General features: G+C 44.5%; 1 protein-coding gene across 1 annotated transcript in view; it reads right to left on the reverse strand.

The window, feature by feature from the left end:
- KRTDAP (keratinocyte differentiation associated protein) overlaps positions 1 to 16,452 on the reverse strand; it is a 58,269-nt gene that overhangs the window by 33,366 nt on the left and 8,451 nt on the right. Inside the window, exons 6-8 of the transcript XR_008955034.2 lie at positions 9,025 to 9,123; positions 7,601 to 7,685; positions 2,546 to 2,629 (exon numbers count right to left, since the gene is read on the reverse strand). The gene's annotated coding sequence lies outside the window, so the exon portion shown is untranslated. The remainder of the gene's footprint in view (positions 1 to 2,545; positions 2,630 to 7,600; positions 7,686 to 9,024; positions 9,124 to 16,452) is intronic.

Below are 16,452 nucleotides of genomic sequence, written 5' to 3' on the forward strand. Positions count from 1 at the left end.
GGATTACAGGCATGAGCCCCTGCACCCGGCCTCATTTTCTGCTTTACATAATTCTGTACTGTTTACATTTTTCCCATGAGCATATATTATTTCATAATAAACACATAAAGCCTGGTTTTAAGTTGATTCTGCTGAGGACTAAGCTCTGATTTTTTATCCTGCCCAAATTCCTATCTAAGGGGCCCAGAGAATCATGCCCTAAAAACCATAAATTCTCATCAGTTGGGTTTTATTTAACCCTATATATCGTGACTTACTTTCCAGTCTTACTGTGGCATAACGTTACTTGATAAAGAAGAAAGTCAAAATATTTTACTCCAAAATCATATTTTGAAATGGGCCTGCAAAGCTGTCCTTTGTGGGGAAAATTTGCATCTGTAAAGAATCTCTATCAACATAGCTAGATCTTTTTCTTCCAGGCCCTCCCAATCCTGAAGAGATTAACTAAGAGTCTAGCACCTTTTAAAGATCTGAATAGGAAACATTTGTCATCTATTGTCTCTAAGGGCAGCCACTGTAAGACTTCAAAAGAACCTTGGTCTCCACAATCTTTTAACCTGAACATATCCTTTCTGTCAATCCCAGGTCTTTAGACAAACTCAATCAATTGTCAACCAGCAAATGTTTAAATTTACCTATAGCCTGGAAGCCCTGCCCCACTTTGAATTGTCCCATCTTTCTGGACCAAACCAATTAATTTCTTAAATGTATTTGAGGCCAGGCATTATGGCTCACGCCTGTAATCCCAGCACTTTGCGAGGCCGAGGCGGGCAGATCACGAGGTCAGGAGATTGAGATCATCCTGGCTAACATGGCAAAACCCCGTCTCTACTAAAAATACAAAAAAAAAAAAAAAAATTAGCCAGGTGTGGTGGCGGGCGCCTGTAGTCCCAGCTATTCGGGACGCTGGGGCAGGAGAATGGTGTGAACCTAGGAGGCGAGGCTTGCAGTGAGCCGAGATCGCGCCACTGCACTCCAGCCTGGGGGACAGAGCGAGACTCCGTCTCAAAAGAAAAAAACAATGTATTTGATTGATGTTTCATGCCTACCTAAAATTATAAAACCAAGCTGCACCCTGACCACCTTGGGCAAATGTTCTCAGGACCTCCTGGGGGCTGTGTCACGGGGCCATGGTCACTCATAATAAATCTCTTCAAAATATTTTACAGTTTGACTCTTTTCATCAACACTGCTCACCAAACATACACAGAGAAGAAAACTCAAATTACTCTAGCATTTAGGTCCTGTTAACTGACCAACTACTGTGAGCTACACTGAGGGCTAAGCACTTCACGTCCAAGATGTCACTGAATCCTCACAACTGGGTCTGGAGGGAGGGTATTTTCATTAACTCCCTTCACAGAGGAGGACCCTGAGGCTCAGGAATGTGAAGTGACCTCCCTAAGGTCACATAACAACTTAGGAACTCAACTTAGGCCTGACTGGTTCCTGAGCCCATGCGTGTAGCTACATCAGTATGTTAGCGGCGCAGGAATGATGACAATGATAATAACAGCAGTTTACATGCTTGCTATGTGGCAGCCCTGTGCATTTCATGTATAATCTCATCACATCTCCATGGCAATCCCCGTTTTACAGATGAGGAAACTGAGCATCAGCAGAGAGAAGTCACTTGTTTGCCCAGGGTCATCCAGCAGAATTGAGACTAGAACCCAAACCACCGGCATCCATCCAGTGGCTCAGGCCAAAATCTCAGTAGCCATCCTTGACTCCTCCTTCTTCTTCCTCCATATCTAATCCATTGGTTCTAGTTGGCTTCAGTTTTCAAAATACATGTTCACTTCTCACTATCTGACTACTGCAGGCCCCACGGAAGCCACCGCTGTCTCTCTTCCAGGCCAGTTTGAAAGACTTCCTACTGAACACCCTCCCTCCATTCCTGCCTCTTGCCCCCACCCCATCCACTCTCTACATTGCAGGCAGAGTGATCTTTTTCAACTCTTTTGCTAAATATCTCTCCTGCAACCTTTCTTAGGGTTTTGGGAGACAATTAAGCTCTGCAGAGAATGGTTTGAGTGATTGTTTTCTTGATTTTCCCAAGGATGCTACTAGCTAATACCATTACTTACTACAGTAGGAGATAACTTAATTCATTACATGCAATGGATGCCTTAGAGTCTTAGGGCTTAAGTCTACCGGAAACTGGGTGGAGACAGCTGCAAAAGTTTCCTGTCACATTTCAAATACCAGTGACCATGGCCTACAAGGCCCCTGTGACCTGCCACCCACCACACCTTGACCTCTGCAGGTACATTTCCAACTACTCTTTTCCCAAGCACAAGACCTCTTCTCCCTACCTCAATCATAGAAGTCTCATTGCTGCCTTAGAGCTTTTGCAGGGGTTGTTCCCACAACCTTGAGCCCTGCCCAAGCCATCCAGAGCCTGCTCCTTTTGTCAGTCATTCAGGGCTCAGTTCAAAGACCACCAGCTCAGAGGGGCCCTCTCGGCCACCTGAATTAAATGCTGCCAATTCCTGCTGTTTTATTTCCTTTATGGCACTTATTTATCATAATCTGAAAGTACCTTTGCTTGTTCACTCAACTGTTGTGTGTCTCCCAAGTTAAGGCTGAGCTCCATGGGGCAGAAACCTTTTCACAGGGAAGCAATCTGTAAAAATATGTTTAGAGAATCCATCAGATATCTATTATGAGCCAGTCACTGGGTTAGGAGCTTTGCAATGAATCCTTTTTATCAACCCCAACATTGTCCAATAGATATACAATATAAGCCAAGGCCAGGCACAGTGGCTCATGCCTGTAATCCCAGCAATTTGGGAGGTTGAGGCAAGAATGACCCTTGAGGTCACCAGTTCGAGATCAGCCTGGACAACATAGCAAGACTCTGTCTCTACAAAAATTAAAAGGGGCCAGGGGTGGCGGCTCACGCCTGTAATCCCAGCAATCTGGGAAGCCAAAGCAGGTGGATCACCTGAAGTCAGGAGTTTGAGACCAGCCTGACCAACATGGTGAAACCCCATCTTTACTAAAAATACAAACATTAGCTGGGCATGGTGGCTGGCGCTCGTAATCCCAGCTACTCAGGAGGCTGAGACAGGAGAATCACTTGAACCCAGGAGGCGGAGGTTGCAGTGAGCAGAGATTGTACCATTGCACTCCAGCCTGGGTGTCAAGAGCGAAACTCTGTCTCAAAAAAATAAAAAAAATTAAAATAACTTTAAAAAATTAAAAGAAAGAAATGTAATGTAAGCTATTTTTTTAAAAATCCAAGCTTCTTGGATTCAAGCGATTCTCCTGCCTCAGCCTCCCAAGTAGCTCCAGGCGCCATTTAAAAAGTTTTAATTGTCTAATAATCAAATTAAAAGAAGTAAAAATAAACAGATGAAATTAATATATTTTATTTAAACCAACATGTTCAGAGGATTATCATCCCAACATGTAATTGATTAATAAAGATATGAATAGATGACAGATGGATGGATTGGGGTGCGTATGTGTGCATGTGAGCTCCTCCTCTATACCTTTTCTGGGTTCTGAGAAGCTCAGCGGCTTCGTCGCTATTCGGGGACTCAAGGGCTTGCCCTTCAAGACCCAGCCTCAAAGCCCCAGACACTGCATCTCGGCTTTCCCGCCTTTTCTGTACCTGTCTCCATGTGGTGCGCCCTTCAGGGCCTGCACACAGAGAAGGGAGGGCCGTCCTCCCGCGAGGCCTCAAGGTGCCTATCAGTGCAGTGGCTCAAACAAAACAGGTGTGACAAAAGGCCAGGAATGCCTCCCAGGGGCTGAGGCACCTCAGGGAGCGTGTTAGAAGAAGTGGATGGTAAAAAGAGAGCGTCCGGGCCAGGAGCGGTGGCTCATGCCTGTAATCCCAACACTTTGGGAGGCCGAGGTGAGTGGATCACTTGAGGTCAGGAGTTCGAGACCAGCCTGACCAACATGGAAAAACCCTGTCTCTACTAAAAATACAAAATTAGCCAGGCGTGGTGGTGCATGCCTGTAATCCCAGCTACTCAGGAGGCTGAGGCAGGAGAATCGCTTGAACCCGGGAGCTGAGATTGCACCATTGCACTCCAGCCTGGGCAACAAGAGTGAAATTCCATCTCAAAAAAAAAAAGAGCGTCCAGAACCAGGACGCATGCGCACGTTAGCCCCGACTGGAAGTGCATGAGGACAGAAGGGAAGCAGAAGTTGGGGCTGAGGTGTTCCTGCTGAGAAGAGTGATGGATGCAAATTTTGAAGCTCGGGATCCTGCCCACACCATGGAGCCAAGAGGACCAGAGGAGTCAGCATTGAACTGGAAATCAAGTTGGAACTGAAAATTGACTTATCCACAAATAGTAAGAACTGTGAATTTGGGCCTCAAGGAGAGGAAATTTTATTCCTAGGCAGGGTCTTCTTGGAAAGGCAGCTGGACAAGGCTTCTCTGAAGTCCAGTAAGGTCTTGGGAGGTTTCATTGAGAAACTGAATACTGAGAATGAAATGCTGAGAAATGAACAGATGCAACAGCAAAATTTTTTCCAAAAATTGTGCTGTGTTGTAAATATTTACATTGAATGAATGATACAAAAATATACTCAGGTCAATACAGTTGTGCAGATGATCGGATTTATAAGAAATAACGAGGTGACCTGTTAATGAGAGACAATTTTTTTTTTTTGAGATGGCGTCTTGCTCTGTCGCCCACATTGGAGTGTAGTGGCACGATCTCGGCTCACTGCAACCTCCGCCTCTTGGATTCAAGCGATTCTCCTATCTCAGCCTCCTGAGTAGCTCCAGGCACGTGCCACCATGCTGAGCTAATTTTTGTGTTTTTAGTAGAGACAGGGTTTCCTCATGTTGGCCAGGCTGGTGTCGAACTCCTGACCTCAGGTGATCCACCCACCTCGGCCTCCCAAAGTGCTGGGATTACAGGTGTGAGCCACTGCACCCGGCCAATGAGACACAGTTTTTAAGTTGTACAGTGAATGACACTTCGTGGTCCCAATCCAGTTAGCCTACCTCTGTGACTCTGAAAAATCTCATTTCGAGATAACTTAAGGAGTGAAAATTGAAAGTCTTCCTAGTTTCTGCCCCTATTGGAGAGGGGCCCCAGATGTTCTGTTAGGAATTAGTAAGCAGGATGACCCTGAGAATAAGCCACAAGAGGAATCTGTGATAACTGGACGTCCTGAGAGATTTTCTCATCAGATCACCAGTGCTGGAGGGACATCCAGGCTCCATCCCTGATGCTACATCGGGAATGAGTGATGAGGGGTGTTCTGTATGGGGAGTGAGGTTTTTTCATAATGTGCGAGGGTTTCTGGCTAGAACAACAAATAAAGCAAGATTAGGTTGAATAATCAGACTGGCAAGGCCTCTTGGAGAAGGTGTCATTGCCACAGAGACCTGGATGAAGTGAGGGAGCAAGGGAAGAAGGGAATGAGTCATGCAGGCAGAGGGCACATGGCCTTTTGAAGAGCCCTTGAGGAGGCTGGAATGGGGTGCGGAGGGCTGGAGCAAAGTGATCAAGATGGGAGGCAGAGGTAGGAGATGAAGCCCATAGTAAAATCTATGGGGTTTTATTACGAAGTAATGGGAAATCATGGGAGGGTAGAGAGTAGAGAATAGAGAGAGAGCATGAACTGATTTAACATAAAAAGGGCTTTCGGGGAGGGGTGATAGAGGCTCAGTAGGAGGGTAAATACAAAAGCGGTCACTTGCTGTAGGGGGCGCTAAGGAGCATTACCTCAGGTCACCATCCTGGGAAGGAGACTCAGGTGCAGGTGAGGGAAATGAGGCGTCTTTCCATGGGAGAGGCCTGGGGATTTTTGTTTGTTTGGGTTGTCACTGATTTAGGGGAGGAGAACCCAGGAATGTTGTGGTCGGTTGGTCTGTTGGGTGTCAGAAAATGTAGTGGGAGGTCTTAATGGGATGATAGTCATCAAGGGCGGGGTGCTGTGCTCATTTCTCAGGAGCATCTGAGGCCATTTCACCCTGTTGAAGTTCTCGGGCCGCCTCCACAGTGCCACCATTGTTGGGGTTTGTAATGAAGTAAATCAGGCTCTCAGGAGGGACTGTGTTTAGGAGGTAACATGAAGAGCACCCCGTCAGCCACCAGAATTCTCAACCTTGTCCTTCACAGCTGAATGGCTTTGGACAGATTGAAGTTAAGGTGTCTTTATTGTGGTTGCCTTAAAATATTATGTTAGGCTGGGCATGGTGGCTCACTACTATAATCCCAACACTTTGGAAGGCTGAGGCAGGAGGATGAGTTGAGCCCAGGAGTTCAGGGCCAGCCTGGACAATATAGTGAGACCCCATCTCTACAAAAAATTTTAAAAATTAGTCAGGCGTGTTGGTGTGCACTTGAAGTCCCAGCTACACAGAAGGCTGAGGCAGGAGGATTGCTTGAGCCCAGGAGGTCGAAGCTACAGTGAGCTATGTTTGTGTCCCTGCACTCTGGCCTGAGTGACAGTGTGAGATTCAGTGTCAAAAATAAATAAAATAAAATAAAATAAAATATTATGCCATGAAGTATTTCAAACACACATAAAGATATGAGAAACCATATTAACAAACTCCTGTGTACACATCCCTCAGTTGTTGTTTTTTTTTATTATTTAAGACGGAGCCTTGCTCTGTTGCCCAGGCTGGAGTGCAGTGGTGTAATCTCGGCTCACTGAAACCTCCGCCTCCTGGGTTCATGCCATTCTCCTACATTAGCCCCCTGAGTAGCTGAGATTACAGACACATGCCACCACGCCCAGCTAATTTTTGTATTTTTAGTAGAGACAGGGTTTTACCATGTTGGTCAGGCTGGTCTTGAACTCCTGACCTCTTGATCTGCCCACCTCAGCCTCCCAAAGTGCTGGGATTTCAGGTGTGAGCCACCACACCCGGCCTGCGCTCTTATTTTATTGCTGGACAGCTACCATTCCACCATGCGGTCCACCCTATTTTACACATCCATTGTTTTTTTTTTTTGAGACAGAGTCTCGCTCTATCGCCCAGGCTGGAGTTCAGTAGCATGATCTTGGCTCTCAGCTCACTGCAACCTCCACCGGGTTCAAGCGATTCTCCTGCCTCAGCCTCCTGAGTAGCTGCGATTACAGGTGCCTGCCACCACGCCCAGCTAATTTTTTGTATTTTTAGTAGACACAGGGTTTCACTATGTTGGCCAGGCTGGTCTTGGACACCTGACCTCGTGATCCACCTGCCTCAGCCTCCCAAAGTGCTGGGATTACAGGCATGAGCCACCATGCCCACCCCTGCCCCTCCCCACCCCCCCGGCTTTTTTTGTTTTTTTTTTAAGCCAGGGTCTGGTTCAGACTGGAGTGTAGTGTTGCCATCATAGCTCATTGTAGCCTTGAACTCCTTGGGCTAAGTGATCCTCTCACCTCAGCCTCCCAAGTAGCTGGGGCTACAAGCATGCACCACCATGCCTGGCTAATTTTTTAATGATTTTTTGGAGAAACAGGGGTCTCACTATCTTGCAGAGGCTGGTCTTGAACTCTTGGCCTCAAATGATCCACCTGCCTTGGCCTCCCAAAGCACTAGGATTATAGATGTGAACCACTGCACCCAGCCAACACAAGAAACTAAAATAGTTAAAAATTCTAGGGCTCTGAAGTCTAATAGAACCTGAGTTGAAAGCCTGGCTCTGCTATTTCTTCTGTGGGTGCTCTTGGGAAAGTCACTTCATCTTTATGGGCCTCAGTTTCCTCATCTGTCAGAAGAGAGCAAGTGAATACAGTTGCAAATATTATTTCTCTAAGTATGACTCTATCTGAGTCATTATCTAAGTGGAGTTTTATAGCATAATAATAACAGCTACCTTTTATTAACATAAAAAAACTAGGCTAACATTTACTGAGATTTTCTTAACCCTCGTGAAGTATTGCTATTATTCCCACTTTACAAATGATGAAACTTTGGCCCTGACAGAGTAGCCACCCAGAGGTCACGTAGCTAGTAAAGTGGTAGGAACAGAATTTGAAATCAGGTCTGACTGATTTTATAACTCATATTCTAACCGCTAAGTTGTACCACCTTAAATGCCTCCAGCGGATACTTAGCAGTGGTTTCCAAACATTTTTTAAGGAATGGAAGCATTTTTTTTTTCAAGCAAAGTCTTAAATGAAACAGTAGGTTATGAAGCAAGTGAAGGCCAAATTACACCAGTTAAAGCAGGGATAATGCAGGTATCCCTGCAATCCTGGCTCTGCCGGGTCCTGGCTGTGTGAGCTTGAACAGCTTACAGTCTCCATCATCACTTAATGATGGAGATACATTTTGAGAAATGAAGAACAGCAGAGTGCACTTACACAAACCTTTATAGTATCGCCTACTCCACACCTAGGCTGTGTGGTATAGCTTATGGCTCTTAGGCTGCAAACCTGCCCAGCATGTCACTGGACTGAATGCTGCAGGCAACTGTAACACAATAAGCATTTGTGTTTCTAAACATAGAAAAGGTACAGTACAAATATGATATAATCTTTTGGGACCACTGTTGTTTATGCCGTCTGTTGTTGACCGAAACGTCATTATACAGAGCATGACTGTACTTATCTCTCTGAGATTCAATTTCTTTGTTTGTAAGATGGGGATAATGATGCCAACCTAATAGGTTTGTTTTGCGGATCAACTGAGATAATATATGCAAAGCACTTGGCATAAAGCCTGGCGCATGATAAGAACCAAATTAAGAATGGCTGCTATTGAATTGTGGCTGTGGTTGTTACCACCTTCGGGACTGTCTTTACTGATGACGGGATTGAGTGGAAATTTTCCAGCCCCCCATCATCTGACCCAACCTGCATTTCCAGGCCTCCACGCCTACAGGATAGCCAGGCTGAATGACAGCGTTCCCAGTCCAGAATCCCGCACTACCAGTTCTTCGTGCTCTGCCCACTGGAGGGCCCTCTTCCCCCCTCCCTCCTCTAAAAGCATACTCTTGAAATTTTTTGAATATTTTAAGAAACTGTTATTGTAGAATATTTCAAAATTTGCAAAAATAAAAAGCTAGTATAATGAACCTCGTTTTTTATTAGGTAATTACCTACCTTATTTCCTGTGTACCCCAACCTGTTCCCCACACTGGATTATTTTGAAGCAAATCCTAAAGAGTTTATTACTTCAAACATAGATTCATCATTAGGTATCTGCAAGGTAAAGACTCTTTTTTAACATAACTACAATAATATTTTCACATCTAAAAATATAATTTCTTTTTATTTATTTTTTGATTGTTTCTTTTTTTTAATTATTTTTTTAGAGACGGAATCTCACTATGTTGCCCAGGCTGGTCTTGAACTCTTGGACTCAAGCAATCCACCCAGCTCGGCCTCCCAAATCAAAGAGCTGAGATTACAGGCGTGAGCCGCCATGCCCAGACCAAAGATGATAATTTCTTATTATCAATATGTCCGTGTTCAGGTTTCCTTCATTGTCTCCTAAATCTTTTTCTCTCCCAGTTGGTTTGTTCAAATTAGGATATAGACAAGATTCATATGTTGCATTTAAGTGATGGGTCCCTTCAATCAACTTTTTTTTGAGACTGAGTCTCATTCTGTCACCCAGGCTGGCATGCAGTGGCACAATCTTGGCTCACTGCAACCTCTGCCTCCCAGGTTCAAGACATTCTCCTGCCTCATCCTCCCGAATAGCTGGGAATAACAGGCGTGCACCCCCACGCCCGACTAATTTTTGTATTTTTAGTAGAGACAGGGCTTCACCATGTAGGCCAAGCTGGTCTTGAACTCTTGACCTCAGGTGATCCACCCCCCTCGGCCTCCCGAAGTGGTGGGAATACAGGCGTGAGCCACCATGCCCGGCCTCATCAATTTTTATCTTTTTTTCCCCTTTCTCTTTTTTTCTACAGTGGTTTTTTTTTTTTTTTTTTTTTTTTTTTGGACGGAGTTTCGCTCTTGTTGCCCAGGCTGGAGTGCAATGGCGCAATCTCGGCTCACTGCAACCTCCGCCTCCTCCTGGGTTCAAGCAATTCTCCTGCCTCAGCCTCCCAAGTAGCTGGGATTACAGGCATGTACCACCACACCTGGCTAATTTTGTATTTTTAGTAGAGACAGGGTTTCTCCATGTTGGTCAGGCTGGTCTCGAACTCCTGACCTCAGGTGATCTGCCCACCTCAGTCTCCCAAAGTGCTGGGATTACAGGCATGAGCCACCATGCCCGACTTTTCTACAGTGTTTTCGTTGAAGAAACTGGATTATCAGTTTTCTAGAATTTCTCACAGGAAATGCCAAGGTTGGGGGGAGTTATTAACGTCTTTCCTGTAGAATCCTTTACTGTGTTCCTCTGTGCCTTTTCATCCCCCTGCAAACTGGTAGTTAGATCTAGAGTCTAGAGTTTTAATCAGGTTTGGAGTTGATTTTTGGCAAGAATGCTTCCTATGTGGGGCCCTGTGCTTTCTGTTGCATAAGGTCTGCAGAAGCTTGTCTCTTCTCTCTCTGGGTGTTGGATAGATCCATGGGTTCACTGGTTGTGAGCCTGATCCACCACCATAAAGTTCCCCATCAGCATTTCACCTGCCGGGTTTGGCAGTCATTAATGTGAAGGGATTCGCATGTGCCACTCCAAAGTATGCTGCTTTAGCATAAGGATTATTTTGAGTAGAAGGCAATTAAGAAGCAGCAGACAGAAGAGGAACTCTCTGTCCTCTCCCTTTCTGCCTAAATCAGGGTATACATTTCCCATCAGGTAGAGGAGATAACTCAACGCTGGAGACTTGAATCTGCATAAGCAAATCTTGCTAAATAACCCTTTATCTTCCATTAATTTCCCCTGTATATTTTACTTACCTTCCCACAATTTACGTCACCTGGATGTCCAAATCCCTTTTTCATCGTTTTGTCACTTTTCCACATTTTTTTTTTTTTATTTTAGACAGAGTCTCACTCTGTCGCCCATGCTGGAGTACAGTGGCACGATCTGGGCTCACTGCAACCTCTACCTCCCAGGTTCAAGGGATTTTCATGCCTCAGCTCCTGGGTAGTTGGGATTACAGGTGTGCACCACCACACCTGGCTAATGTTTTGGTATTTTTAGTAGAGATGGGGTTTCACCATGTTGGCCAGGCTGGTCTCGAACTCCTGACCTCAAGTGATCCGCTTTCCTCAGCCTCCCAAAGTGCTGGGATTGCAGGCATGAGCCACCATGCCCAGCTTACTTTTCCACGATTTATCACCCTTTGTTAAAATGGTATATGAGCCTCAAGCCTGGCCACTTCTTTAGGTTTTCACTTCTTTTCTGTGAAGCTCCTGGATGCATGCATAATAAGCCTTTTCTCCTGCTAATCTATCTTTTGTTAATTTTTTTTTTTTAAGATGGAGTCTCACTCTGTCACCCAGGCTGGAGTACAGTTGTGTGATCTCGGCTTAATGCTACTTCTGCCTCCCAGGTTCAAGCAATTCTCCTGTCTCAGCCTCCTGAGTAGCTGGGACTACAGGCATGCGCCACCATGCCAGCTAATTTTTGTATTTTCAGTAGAGATGGGGTTTCACCATGTTGGTCTGGCTGGTCTCGAACTCTTGACCTCAGGTGATCCACCTGCTTCGGCCCCCCAAAGTGCTAGGATTACAGGCATGAGCCACTGCGCCTGGCCTCTTTTGTTAATGTAATTAGCATGCCACAGCCACTGAACCTAAGACAGTAGAAAAAAATGTTTTTTTCCTTCCCTACAGATGCTAGCATACATTCATTATTTTATTAAATTTTGAAAAACGAAAATATTCTATTATTTCTTTTGCATTTATTAGCTTCAAATTCTCGTATAAAGAAAAATTGTGCCAGCTGGGCATGGCGGCGCATGCCTGTAATTTCAACACTTTGGGAGGCCAAGGCCAGAGGATCACTTGAGGTCAGGAGTTGAAGACCACCCTGGGCAACATGGCAAGACACCCATCCTACAAAAAATTTAAAAATATACGAGGTGTGGTGGCTTGTGCCTGTAGTTCCAACTACTCAGGAGGCTGAGGCAGGAGGATTGCTTGAGCCAGGGAGGTGAAGGCTGCCTCCAGCCAAGATCATGCCACTGCACTCCAGCCTGGGTGAAAGAGCAAGATGCTGTCTCAAAAAAACAAACAAACAAACAAACAAAAAAAAACAAAAAAGAGAGAGAGAGAAACTGTTTACCCTGAAGTATATAGTTCATAGAGGAAAGTAAGGATGAATCCTTGATTCATTTCCCTTATTTACCAGTTTTTTAAATGAGTTGATTCCCAGAAGCCTCCCAAAGTAATCACTTAGTTTGGCTTTGGTTTTTAGTCCCTTTATATCCTGGCTGAGTATGACAGGGACTTTTTTTTTTTTAAGTTCATTTATGAATGCCAAATTCAAAGTTACTTTCCCCAGTTTTCTTACCCTGGTGCAAAACTATCTCCTCCCTTCTGTCAGATTTAAACATATCGTTCTAAGGTATCTAGTGCCTTCTCCCTGTATGCTTCCTTTATCGTAACTATCAACTGGATCATAACTCCTTGAAGGCCTTCTGCATAGCGTTCAACATCATGCCCAAGGCCGTGCTTCTCAAACGTTATTCCACATGTGAATCATCCAGGGGCAGGGGTCTTGTTAAAATTCTGATGCATTAGCTCTGGGTGAGCAGAGCTTCTGCATTTCTAGCAAGCAAGCACCAAGTGATGCTGATGCCGCTGGCTCAGGGACCACACTCTGAGTAGCAAAAGGGTGTGGTAAATGTGAGAAATCAGTTTCATTCATTCAGTTAAGAGGCACCTACATGTTAAGGTCACTGCATGGACTAGGCCCTACCACTTTACAGTGCAAAGCGTTTTTTGGTGTTTGTTTGCTTTACTAGAAAGTTTTGATTTTAATTTATTCTTTTGAATATGTAATTTGCACATGGTAAAATGTTTTTGTTCATAAAATCCAAAAGGGTACACAGTGAAAGTATCTAACTTTCCAAAAGTGATCGCTGTTACTTCTCAAGTTTTATTCCAGATAATAGCAGATAATAGCATATATTTTGTACCATATCTTTATTTTAACCACATGGCAGCATAATGATCTGCCACTTTCTTTTTTTCATTTTACTCTATCTTGGAGATTGTTTCTTAGCTCAGTGTATATCTCTACATCTTGTTGAACAGATGGTATAGTATCCACACAAGATGCATTTGTTGGCCAGGCATGGTGGTTCACACCTGTAATCCCTGCACTTTGGGAGGCCAATGCAGGCGGATCACCTGAAGTCAGGAGTTCAAGACCAGCCTGGCCGACGTGGCAAAACCCCATCTCTACTAAAAATACAAAAATTAGCCGGACATGATGGCGGGCACCCATGTAGAAGATGTAATCCCATCTTCTCAGGAGGCTGAGGCAGGAGAATCGTTTGAACCTGGGAGGCAGAGGTTGCAGTGAGCCGAGATTGCACCACTGCACTCCAGCCTGAGCAAGAGTGAAACTCCATCTCAAAAAAAAAAAAAATGCATTTGTTATTGTTTTTATAAAGTATAAAATGAAGAGTGACTACTTCCTGCCTTTTATTAAATAAAGGTTATTTAATAAGATTTGCTTATGCAGATTCAAGTCTCCAGTGTTGAGTTATCTCCTCTACCTGATGGGAAATGTACAGGTCATCCCCATGGAGAATAGGTGCTATGTCTTCCATTCTTTGAATCCTCTGAATGGCCTGACCCATGTTTGTGCATTTTGTCAATTTCACATGATCTAGCTAGCATACATCTGTCACTCATGTGCACAGCTTGTCTACACTTCACTTTGTCTTTTTCTTTTTGGTTCAGATTGCAGTCTCTCTAGACTCCAATTGTTTCTTGACTGTGTATTCTGTCAGCACTTGCAAATTGATCTGGTGTTCTCTGGCTTTAATAATATGTTATTGTGAAATACAACATGCATAGGTGTGTATAAAATGTACATATTTAAAGAAGAAATGAAACATGATATAGAAGTGGCTTCTGTCACGCACCGTCCCCCCTTATCTCCTATGTGCCACTCTCCTATCACATGGGATCTCTCCATCTAAGGGGCAACTACTATCCTGATTCTGGGTTAATCTTAAGTTCTCTGACGTTCCTTTTTGAAGTGGTTCTCAGACTTTAGTGAATCAGACTTGATTAGAGGGCTTGTCAAAACACAGATTGCTGGGCCCCACCCCTCGTTTCGCACTTAGTAGATCTGAAGTGGGGCCCAAGAATTTGCATTTATTTTCAGTTCCCAGGGGATCCTGGTGCTGCCAGCCTGGGGACCACACTTTGAGAACTACCGTCTTATCTCAGAGATACTCTTAACTTGTGTATCGTGACTCCTAGTCCCCTGGAGATGCTTTACTCCTCCCCTAAAACCTAGTCACTCGATGGGTGTCCCTTAAGCACCTCCCCTCTTCTTCCTGTACTCCATTTCCTATCACCTAGTTTGTGAGTGCACAATCTTCACTAAGCATTTCAACTGATTGTGGCATTTCACCAGTGTCCATAGTTTTCTTCTCTGTTGGTTATCCCATTTATAGCTTTCCTCTCCTTTGTGTGTATTGGAAGGAAGAGCATAAGCAACATTTTTTTTTTTTTTTTGACAGAGTCTTGCTCTCTCACTGAGGCTGGAGTGTAGTGGTACAATTTTGGCTCACTGCAACCTCCGCCTCCTGGATTCAAGCGATTCTCGTGCCTCAGCCTCCTGAGTAGCTGGGATTAAAGACATGCGTCACCACACCCAGCTCAGTTTTGTATTTTTAGTAGAGATGGGGTTTCACCATGTTGGCTAGGCTGGTCTCGAACTCCTGACCTCATGTGATCTGCCCACCTAATTTTGTGTTTTTAGTAGAGATGGGGTTTTGCCATGTTGCCCAGGCTGGTCTCGAACTCCTGACCTCAAGTGATACACCCACCTCGGCCTCCCAAAGTGCTGGGATTGCAGGTGTGAGCCACCATGCCCAGCCAGGAACATTTACATGTCTTATTCACCTGGTCTGTAAGCGCCTTGAAAGTAGGAACCAAGTTTAATTTCCCTTGTAGTCCACTTCCTCAGTTAAACTGCAGTTGATGGTTTACAAACGCAGTTGCTTATAAAGGCCAAAGGCAATGTAAACAAGTGAAGCTTGCCAAGTAGAAACTTCCCTGGAAGCCATGTCCTGTGTAAAGAGGGCAGCTGCTACTTGGCTTTAAGCCAGTTGCAGGTCCACTGTTCTCTAATCTTCCCAGTTTTCAAGAGAAACCAGAAACAATTCCAACTAGTTTAGTATTTTAAGTACACAAATTGGGTCAGAGAAAATACATCTACAGGAAGCAAAACTAAATCCATTTCATGTTTCAAGATCTTTGCAGTGGATGGATGGATGGATGGATGGATGGATGGATGGATGGATGGATGGGTGGGTGGATGGATGGGTGGGTGGATGGAGGGATGGGTGGGTGGGTGGATGGGTGGATGGGTGGGTGGATGGCTGGATGGATGGATGCATGCACGAGTGAATGAGTGAATCTGGATCATTGCGGCTGCTCTCTGGTTGAAACTGGGGGAGTAGAGATACACTATCTACTATATGCCTGGCCGTGTGCAAGGGGCTTTATATACTTATGTCATTTGACCTTCATAATAACACCACACAGTGGTTATCATTCTTATTTATCTCCATACTCATTTCACGGATAAAGAAACAGAGGCTTAGGAAGACTCAAGGTCACACTGCTAGTTTTCTTTATTTAGAGCCCACCTAATTCCAAAAAAAAAAAAAGGATTTCAGATGGGCTCATGTGATTTAAGCTGGGTCCTGAACTTTGGATTTCAGATAGCTCTGTTACACAAAATCGCCACTACAAAGGGAATCAGGTTTTCAGAAGGTAGGTAGAGGGGGAATGCCAACAGGTCAGGGAGTAGGTTTGATTTGTGAAAGGAAAATAAAAACTTGGGACCCCAATTCACTCTGTCGAAAGGAAAAAAGACAAGCTGAAAGCTGAGACATGCCAGAAGCTGCCTTTCCTTTTGTTCCTAAACAGATAGCTACAGGTAAAAGGTTAACTATCTCAACAGATAGCTATTCTATGTTCACCATATCTTATGTAAAGTGCTGGATTTACTGAGCATGAGACAAATATATAATGGACTATTCCCCTACCTGCTCCTTTTCTCTTATAACATGTGGATTCAGTGATGTGACCTCTCCCTCCCTCTTTCCCCGCTTTTCCCCTTTAAATACTGAAGCTCTCAAAATCATCTTTGGAAAAAGGCACAGACCACAGACTGTTCCTCTGATTCTGTATTTTTTCTCCCCGGCATTGTCCTTAACCTTGGCAAAATAAACTTCTCAATTGATTGAGACCTGTCTCAGATACTTTTTGGGTTACAAATTGGCAACCCGTGAATGGCCTCTGAATGGAGGTGGTCCTGACCTCTGACAAAGCTATCGGTGCTTGGTACTGGTTTGAGCTGTCTTTATTGCTCAAACCAACAGGACAGTTTTCTGCGTCCAGGAGCTGCCCCTTAAGAGAATGAGACCTGTC

Source organism: Pan paniscus, chromosome 20 (genome assembly GCF_029289425.2).
Source record: "Pan paniscus chromosome 20, NHGRI_mPanPan1-v2.0_pri, whole genome shotgun sequence".
NCBI classification, from domain to species: Eukaryota; Metazoa; Chordata; class Mammalia; order Primates; family Hominidae; genus Pan; species Pan paniscus.